Below are 10,055 nucleotides of genomic sequence, written 5' to 3' on the forward strand. Positions count from 1 at the left end.
GCAGTAGTTAATAAGTTGCCCAGAAACACTGTTCTGCCAAACCATGGTAGAAAAAGCCTCACATGTACAAAATACGGAGGAGGGTGAAGAAATTCACAGATTTCAACTTGAAATTACATTTTTTTTTCCAACACTGTATCTGTTGTAGTTTCTTTTTAATATATAATTGCCTATTAAAATATTTTACTTAATTTCACTCAGCATCTCTTCTTTCTTTTAATTTTCTTCAAGATCAGTAATCTACAAAACACATTTTGATCATTTCCATACATATTTTTTCACGGGGTACTTAAAGTTCCCAATTTTTTATCTCTTAATTACTATTTTGATTAGGAGATTTTTTTCTCATTAGAAGTAAGATTACAGCTTATTAGTACTCTGAAACTGGAACAGGCCACCAATGCCCAAGTTTGAGCTTTTTTTTTTTTTTTTTTGGAAAAAATCATAATCATTGTCTCTGATAGTATGGGGAAATCAATTCAATATGTGGAAAATGAAAAAGATTAAGTTATAAAAGAAAGGACGGATGTAATCGGTGGCGATGGGTCGAGCTTTAGGAGTTGCAACAATGTGACACAGTGGGATGAGACCTTAACCTCAGCCACTTTCATGGTTACCATCTCTATTCTCCATCAGTGTTTGCGAGGACGCTTGCTGGAGGTACTTTCCTAGCCAGCAACTATTGCTTTAAAACAAACATCTCTCTCCTACTCCGTTATAGAAGAGAACAATTTCATGCCTTTTACCTCACTGTGGCTAGCAACAGCAAGAAATAACTGTAAAAAGGATTTTTAAAACCCATTTTTATAGTGCTTTGCAATATATGGATGATTTTTATGCAATTCCTCCATCCACTGCAGAAAAGGGTAGAACTTTTCAACAGGACAATTTATACACAGATGATAATATAGTTTTTTAAATTAATTGTGTGACGGTACACTCATGCTTAGGAAGAAAAAAAAATAACAACACAAAACTCTAATTAATAGCATTTGATGATTTCTAACCTATCCACATTTTCATATTTGATAACTTTATGAATGTAAGGTCACTAAAGGCAGAGTTGAGAAGGGGTGGACCACAAGCCTTGGGCAGCACCTCACTGATGTCACTGAGCTGTAAAAGACAGAAATCTCCATCCACTCATCTTTTGTAATAATACTCAGGATCGCCACATTCCTTCCAGTAGAAAGTAGAACATGGGAATTTAATCTTTGGGACTTAAGGAATTTGATAACAGAGGGAATTTTAATGTGGCTGACTCTTTGGTATAAGAATGCCTTTAATACTTCGATGATATCAACAGTATGGCAGAATATGATTTGGAGGTGGGACATTGAATGAAATTTCAGTCTGAAGACAGAGAGGCCTGGGAGGTAATGTGCATTTTAAATACTCAGTGTACTTCACTGACACGTGTCAGAGCCGTGTATAAACACAACCTAACTGTCCACCCATTATCTGGTGAAGGCCAGGATGGATGAGTCTATCACGTGAAAGATAGAAGCAAGACTATCTTGACCCCCCAAATTTTTGTCCTATGAAGTAAGAAGTCATCTTCTGAAAGGCTTTCCTTCTATTCCCATGCTACTGGTTAAAGGCTGGGATGACACTGGCTGGAGAATTCGCCTTCTCAGTGGGTCCTTTGACCCTGGCTTCAGGTCTTCACGTGGAGGTACGACTGTCAGGGTAACAGTAGTATAAGTTAGAGTTTCCTTACTCTCTTCTAAGGGATAGCCCTTGTGCTCCCTCCAAGTGTGTGACATCAGCACTGAGTAGTCATGCTACAGCCCTTCTCCCTGACTGCAGAGACAGCAGGCTCCCCTCTGCTGTCTTGCCAACTCCCTAAACGCAGAGGAGCTGGTTCTGCCCTCTGCCTAGAAACCCGCAGTCTGGGTGGGAAGGCCAAGTTAAAGAAGAGTTAGCCATCCCATTTTGTTGCGCTCCCAAACCCAGTCTTTAGTATTTTTATAATACCACTTATAACACAAAATAATGGAGTTTCCCTCCACAGATCCATCCTCCAACACCAACCATGCATCCTGGAAGTAACGTGATTATGACCCTGACTATCCAGACTTCACCTCCGCAAGTTCAAGGGCTCACTCCAGGTGACGGCCCTAACTTGAAAGACCATTTGTCATAGCGGCTCCCCAGACTACTCTCACGAATGTCCAACTTGGCTTCAAGGTCAGGGGTTTCCGGGGCTTCACTCTCAGGTTTGACAGTTGGTCATAATGGCTCACAGAACTCAGGGAAACACCCCTGGCTATTCCTGGTTTATTATAGAGAGTATAAATGAACGGCCAGATGAAGAGGTACAAAGGGTGACATCCAGAAGTGTCCCAGGCACCCCAGGAGTTGGGGTGTACCAACTTCATGACATTTAAATGCATCACGGACTTGGAACCTTTCCCACCTCCATCATTTAGGGGTTGTCCTGGAGACTCCATTCAGTAGGTAAGGACTGACTGAATAATCAGTCATTAGTGATGGTCTCAATCTCTGGCTGCTCTTCCCTCAGCAAGGTGGGATGGGCAGGACTGCAAGTTTTAACCTTTTAATCTCATGGCTCCTTCCTTTCGAAAACTGCTCCATCCAGCAGCTATCTCAGGGCCCACCAGGAACCATCCCCGGAGCAGAAGCACGTACAGTGGAACGGGGCTCATTATGAATAATGAAGACCTTCATCCCAACCCTGTCACTCAGGAAGTTTCAAGGATGTCAGGAGCTCTGTGCCAGGAACCACAAAGACAATTAAACTTGTATTTCTTATCATATCACGATATCATCTCATGCCTTGTAATATGCGAGCATGTCTTACTTTCATTTTGGTGGAATTTGGGGAGGAAGTAAAGATAGTAGCTGGGTTCAGTCTTCAAAGTTTAAGCTGCCAGTCTCTTCACACAAAGGCCTAAGTAAGGAACAGGCACATCAAGAAAAAGTAGACTTTGACTAAGTATTAGTGGGCAACAACTAGTTCGGTTGTATCTGTATCCTTTATACTTTTAAAAACCTCAGTTGATTTATCACCTAACTCAAATTGTGGTACAGAAATGGCTTTACTGTGACCACTTCGGGGTTTCTGCAGAAGATTTATTTTCAATTGAAGGTCTTAGGCAGAAGCTAGGGATAATTACTTTTTCTTAATACTCTGGATGATTTTTTTTTTTTTTTTTTTTTTTTTTAGCAATGCCTATTGTTTTACAAACCACTAGATTACATGTTAAAAAAAAAAAAAAACAGAAGAAAAAAGTTGCAGCCTAGGAGTTACTGATAAAATGGTAATGGCAAAGAGTAATTTTGTGGGAATTCTAACAAAATCAAAGATCTAGCTCTGGAGAAATAAGTGGCATACTCCTGTTCCTTCCCTTCCATCTACTGCTTCTCTAAGATTAACACATGTCCCAATCACGTGGTGTATTTTTTAAATGCACATTGATGCTCCAAGCCCCAGAGTTGTTTGGATGTAGACTGAAAATTTGCATTTCTAAGAAGATCCGGGTGATAGAGATGTTCTGGTTAGGGAACCTCTCTTCAACAGTCTGCTCCAGTGATACTACCCAAATTCTAGCTTTTTTTGGCCCAAGGACAGGCAAAGAATTAGGAATGTATTGATTCAGATGAGGGTGTAACATGGGAGATAAGGAGAAAGATGCTTTTGTTTTTGACACCTGGGTTGTCTATATAGAATGTATTTCTTCTGCTCATATTCATCAAAATCATTCCAAGTTTACCCTATAAAAATAGCATCAAACAATGCTTCAGTGGCAGTATTTATGTGCAAAAAGAAAAAGATTATTTTCTTTTTAGGGTGCTTTTACATACATTAACTCGCTTGATTCATCCAAGAATTCTTTCAAGTTAATAAACAAGTTATTTATTGTGACCATCTTACAAATAAAAACTAAAGATAAATGAGTTCATGGTTTTCCACAAAGAAATTCCAGGCATATAAAACTATTACCCATGTTTTCTCACACCTAATTTATCGTTCTTTCCATTACATCACTCTGTTTTAAATAAGACAAACATCAGAAACCAGGGCTCCTCTATACAGCTCAGCGAGTGTCAGTATATAAAATCAAGAATCCCTTGGGGTAGTACTGGGATTCAAGTAAAGTAAGTGAAGTGTTCACCTTGGACACAAAATTTCATAGAGCAGAAAAAAGTACAGTAACCAAGAAGACAATCATAAAATGCAATATTTTTAAAAGGCTAAAAAAGTAAAAAATCAGTGATGAATGAAATATGCACAATTATACATACAGGCAGATTGTGTTACAATTGGCAGTCTAGAGTCAGGGAAACAGTCAACCTGTCATTATGCAATGGGGACATTTCGAGTCATCTGTGGCACCTGGACCCACAAGGCTTTTGTGTTCCCAGTGGGGTGGGGTTCTGAAGATTTACAATAGACTGACCATGGAGAGATTAGACAGTCTGAAACTTTCTGGTCATGGTTTTTGATCATATGGCTTACATTATCTTTTTCTGCCAAGTTTAAATTCATGAGGATATTTTGATAAATGCTAGTGGAGCACACATTTCTCATTTTGCTTTCCTCTACAACAAGCCAGTGTCTCATATGTTCATTGCAGATACATTGACAACTTCTTAAATTTCTGTTGAAATCTGAACAAGGAGAAGGAGAATAGAGAAATTAATTTTTCTCTAATGTGAAAAACACACTTGACTCACTTATCCACTTTGGTAACACAAGTGGTAATAGTTTTGAAACTGGTTTGGCTTCTCAGGTATGTCAATTAACCATGTTGGTTAACAATTCTAAAAGGTTCCTAAAGAAAAAGAGGAGCTAAAGCAGAAAGTTTCAGATCACAGTTATCCAAGGTATACAAAATAGATTAAATGTGTCAGACTGGCTCCTGTTGATACCAGACATCTCATGGTCTATAGGTTTAGAATCTCTTTTCTGCAAGTGTTCTCTTTATTTATTCCCCATAAAGTTCACTCAAATATTGTTCTAGGTTAACACAATGCTTTTGATGCAAGAGCCTGTATAATTTTTTTAAAATTAATACACTCCCCTCACCACCGCTGCAAACATTCAATTTTGTATATAATCAAGGAAAGTACAATTATCATTGTTAATATCACTTTAATAAGATAGAATTTTCTGGGGTGCTTTTTAATAATATAGATTCTCAGCCTCCAATCCTAGAGATCCTCATTCATAGGTCTGGGGTAAAGACCCAAAGACCCTTTGATGGCATTCCTACCAAGAATCATGATGATTGTGATATAGGGCATGGCCCACAGGTCCAGCTCTTGGAAAAGGAGACTTGGAACCACAGGTTTTTCTCCTGAAATATTTACAAAAATTGTTCTCCTGGGACAAGGGGACAATTGGGCAGAGGAAGAAAGTACACAAGAACTCAGTCTCCCCGGAGGAGCTCCAGGGCTGTACAATCTTTAGGAATGTGGAGATTCAGAGAAGAGGCTGGGATCTTTTGTTCTTGCCCGCTTCAAACCCTCACTGTACCTGAGCTGCCCAGGTCAAAGAGGCTTGCCCTGGGAAAAGCAGCTCTATACCTGGGAAGGGCCTGGAGAGCTCCACCTTCAGGCTGCACATCAGCCCTCCAGTCAGGTGAGGCATCTACCTGGACACGCCAGTGAACTGTAGTCAGAATGATAAGTGCACTTCACTTTCAAGCTATGTGAAAACATGCATGTGAAGCACGCATGACCCCTAACACTGGAGAGAAGGGATTCCATATGCCATGCAGGACTACACAGGGGCTGTACTCAGCTGCAGAATGAACTGTCAAGGGCTGTGGGAAGCAGGCTTCATAGTCACAAAAGGGTAAAGTCACCTTTGATTCTCTTGGGAGGATGAGATTCATTTTTTTTTTAAATAATTGGATGGCATGATGGGGAAATAAAATCCGTTTGTTGGAGACCAAGAGGGGTGCAGCTGATCAAGTTGCTAAGGGAAATTTCTGGGCATAATTCTGTTTTTCTTTTTGGGTGAAGGGATACATAATGAGAGAATAAGATTTCATGGAGACGTCTTTGAAACCCTATGAGTTTCAAAGATTAGGAAGCAGTTAAAATTTTTGATCTTACCATAACCAGTCCTAAATAAAGGGCTTGGCATTATCCCCAATAAAGAAATGAGCTGTTTCATCTTCTAGTACATTTGCAAGAAAGTTATTGAAATCATGGCTACTTATGTGTATGAAATCATAGTTACAAATGCAGTTAATAGAGACTGTCTTCATGTGCTGAATGCATTTTGTTCATAAATTAATATAGAAAAAGCAGGAGATGTGCATACTTAGATGAGAACATGTATACATGCCCCAAGGAGGAAGGTAGTGAGCCTTTGGAGTAATTTAATTCTTTTGAAGGATCACAACAAATGGTACATTTCCAAATTCTTGGTCAAAATCTTTTGAAAAGTTGGCTAGTTCAATCAAATTCAAATTTTCTGAATTTGTAAATTTTCAGTACTATTCTAACATACGTGAAATAAAAATACTCTGAAGAGGCTAATCAGCATTAGTGAAGCATGTTTCAAATTTAACTGGCTTTGAAGCCACCCACATCTCATATTCACCATTATATATAAACAGGTATTTGGGTTTTCATGGTATTTCAAAATGTAATAACTACTAAATTTATGCCTAAAGGGACTTAGTTATGTCTAGTAATAAAAGTACCTTAAGGTTTATGTAGCTTTGAAAGTAAATGTACAATATTAAACTTCTATTGGTTACTTAGAGGTATTAAAAGTATGATGAAATTTTTGGCATTGAAAAAGCCTAGGAACTGTTAAGAGTGAGTAGGAGTTAAATGTCATATGTTGCATTTCACAAAATACAACGTCATTAAATCCATCATTGTTCTCTGGTGTTTTTTTTTTCTGATATGGAGAGGCTCCTGTCCTTGTATTGTGAGAGCCTGAGAGACACCTGCACTCCAGGCACCACTGTGCAGACAGCACGCTGGAAGTACAGATCTAGGACCTCCCAGCAGAAAGTATGCAAACATTATTAAATAATTGACCTTCTTAATAATGGTTTTCTTCTCTGTGCCAGCAATCATAGGGACATTTGTCCTGTGGTACACATGATATAATTGTGTTAACCAAGCAAACTTCTATTTAGAAAGTAAGATGTCAAATGAAAAGCAACATTTTAAGCTCAACCAGAGAAAGAAGTAAATGTTTTCCCTGACAATTGAAACAACATTTTTGGGTGATTTAAGAAAGAAAAAAAAAATAAAGAGGAAGATCTAATATGAAATCATAAAAGGAAGTTTTGTTATAAAAAGGAAATAAAATCTTGGCCGAAACAGCTAATTTCCAGCATGATGATGTATTTTCTTGGCAACTGATAATAGCATTTCATTACATATGTTAGGTTTAGGGTCTATTTACTTATACTTTGAAAAGCTAGTAAAGAATATGAAATTAAAGTTGGAAAATCCAGTGTAATTGATATTTTATAAAAATAACAAAAACTTAAACAAAAAACATGACATGTACTTATCTAAGATAGAGCATATGATAAAATCTTAGACCATTATAGATCACCAATTTATGAATAAAATAAGCAGAAGGCAAAAAATTAAATTCAATGTGGAAAATGCAGTGAGTCTTGATTAAATCATGGTCCTCCACTATTTGAGAAGGTTGTTTTGTCTTACAGATATCTCAGCTTGGGGGAGGTGATGGATGACAAAGGAGGAAGGCGGATCAAAGTGTTCTAATGTCATAATCAGTGGGTGCCAGATGACGCAGATCAGAGAGCCCCCAAGTCTTTCAGCTATGATATGTCCATTTCAGGAATGCTTTTTGGAAAGAGTCCAAACCAAAATAAAACAACAATAAGAACAACAACAATAAAAAAAATGAAAACGTCCCAAAATATTGAATTAGAATGGGAAGAGAATGCATTTTATTTTGTATAGAAAGACCAGCTCTAAAGTTATCACATAATTAATTCCATCTTTAAAAAAAATATCACAGAAGGGCTGGGGATGTGGCTCAAGCGGTAACGCACTCGCCTGGCATGCGAGGGGCGCTGGGTTTGATCCTCAGCACCACCTAAAAATAAAATAAAGATGTTGTGTCCACTGAAAAATAGATATTAAAAATTCTCTCTCTCCTCTCTCTCTCTCTCTTAAAAAAATATCACAGAAACTGGCACAAAAGCAGAGACTCATCAGAAACCTTCTTTGACGCAGCACAAAATATCTCCTCATTCAATACCTCTTTTAGCATCTGATCTTTTTAAAAAATCAAAATATACTTTTCTTACATGTGTTTTTAATGTCATAATTCTATCCAGGGCCCTCTGTAATTTGAAGCAGAATAAAGAAATTTGCAATTATGAACAGCAACTCACCTTTGTCGCAGAGAAAACACTTATTACCATGGCTGATTTGTCATAGTGATATACTTTGCAAAGACATGACATTTTAAAATACAATTGTTCACAGAGTATCACTGGCTATCTGCTGTTCTCTGATGGCGGCATTTGACCAGATCTACTTAGCTTGTACATACACAACAACAGATATAATACACACATCTTTTTGAAACCACGTGCACATATAGAAGAGTGCAAAGGAACCTCATGTGCATACATGCATTATGCTCCTCTATGTGTTCGTATAGATATACCAAGTGATTTAATGTAACTCTGACTGGACAGACATGACGGGCTCTTCCCTTGTGACATTGTTCTCACTTGGTGAATAAACCCAAGTCCCTAGGGAATGTTTCTTAGACAAGAGCCTTCATCTGCAATGTCAACAACCTAACTGTGACTTATTTTTAGCACATAATTACCTGGTAACTTGTCTTTCCCTTCACAGGTATAATTTTTTTGAATTCAAAAGAACCTCTCATCTTGTGTTCGACATGAATAGCGAAGGGTTAGGTATATATGACAAAAGGAATTTAATTCATACAGAAAAGAGAGATGTAGCTGTGGGTAAGAAGAGATGGAAACAAGTTAGAACTTGAATCTTTTGCCTCTATCATCCAATCCCCACTGTAAATCTTGACTAGCTCCTGGATGGGTGTAAAATTAAACCATGAATAAGAGCAATCAAAAATATTGTATGAAGTTTCTAATAATTTCAGAATTTTGTTTAGCCTTTTGCAACACGGGGTAGGATGGGGGAGCAGAGAAAGAAAAGAAAATATCAGGACCAATGAATTTCCTTACAGATTAAGAAGGAAATTAAGCTATTTGTGGGGGGAGGGTAGACTCTGTAAGCATATATCTCTATAATTTACAGCTACCTCTTTTACACATTATCATCTTCCAAATTCCTGCCTCTCTTTATTTGTATCTTCCTCCTTACTGTTATTTGAAGATTAACAAATTGGTGGTACAAATGAATAACATAGATAAACAAGAAAAGTCTCCCTAAGAGAGGGAACAAATGTCTGTTAGCACCTATCTTACTCAAGAATAAGCCTTCCTTTTCTATTAAAACAAATCAAAACAAGTAAATAACAACAGAAAATGGACCAGTTACTAGCATCAAATGTAGTCAGTGCTGCACATCAGAGTATATTTGCAAGAGAAAGATCTAAGACAAAGGACCAGACTGAGGAGCAACAGACTCCACCATGGGCATCCCAGTGACCAGACTCCAACCTGGGTTGCAACTTTATCAGGAGAGAGTTGGTCAACCTGGCTACATGGTGTTGTGCTTCTCCCAAGCTTCTCCCTGCACCAGAAAAGGGCCCTGATGAAAACTGTCAAGTTCTTTGATATTATTTATTAAAGATTAAGAAAAAAACACTAACAAAGCTAACAGCATAATTATAGAACGCTGTATTTCTTTGTTTTATATGTTGTATAAAACCTGATGCAAGTTGATTTTCTCTGCATTTAATTAAATTAATTGAGGTCCTGCAACCAGCATAATCAAAAGGAAGGGTGTTTGCCTACTTGAACTTTCAACAGCTCAACAAATATTTAGTGATTACATGCACAGTTTTTCTAGTGATCCTAAAGGGTACCTAAATAAAGCAAACTTGCAAATTATATGTTCCTTAAGCTCTGTGCATA

This window comes from Callospermophilus lateralis, chromosome 17, assembly GCF_048772815.1.
Source record: "Callospermophilus lateralis isolate mCalLat2 chromosome 17, mCalLat2.hap1, whole genome shotgun sequence".
Classification (NCBI taxonomy): domain Eukaryota; kingdom Metazoa; phylum Chordata; class Mammalia; order Rodentia; family Sciuridae; genus Callospermophilus; species Callospermophilus lateralis.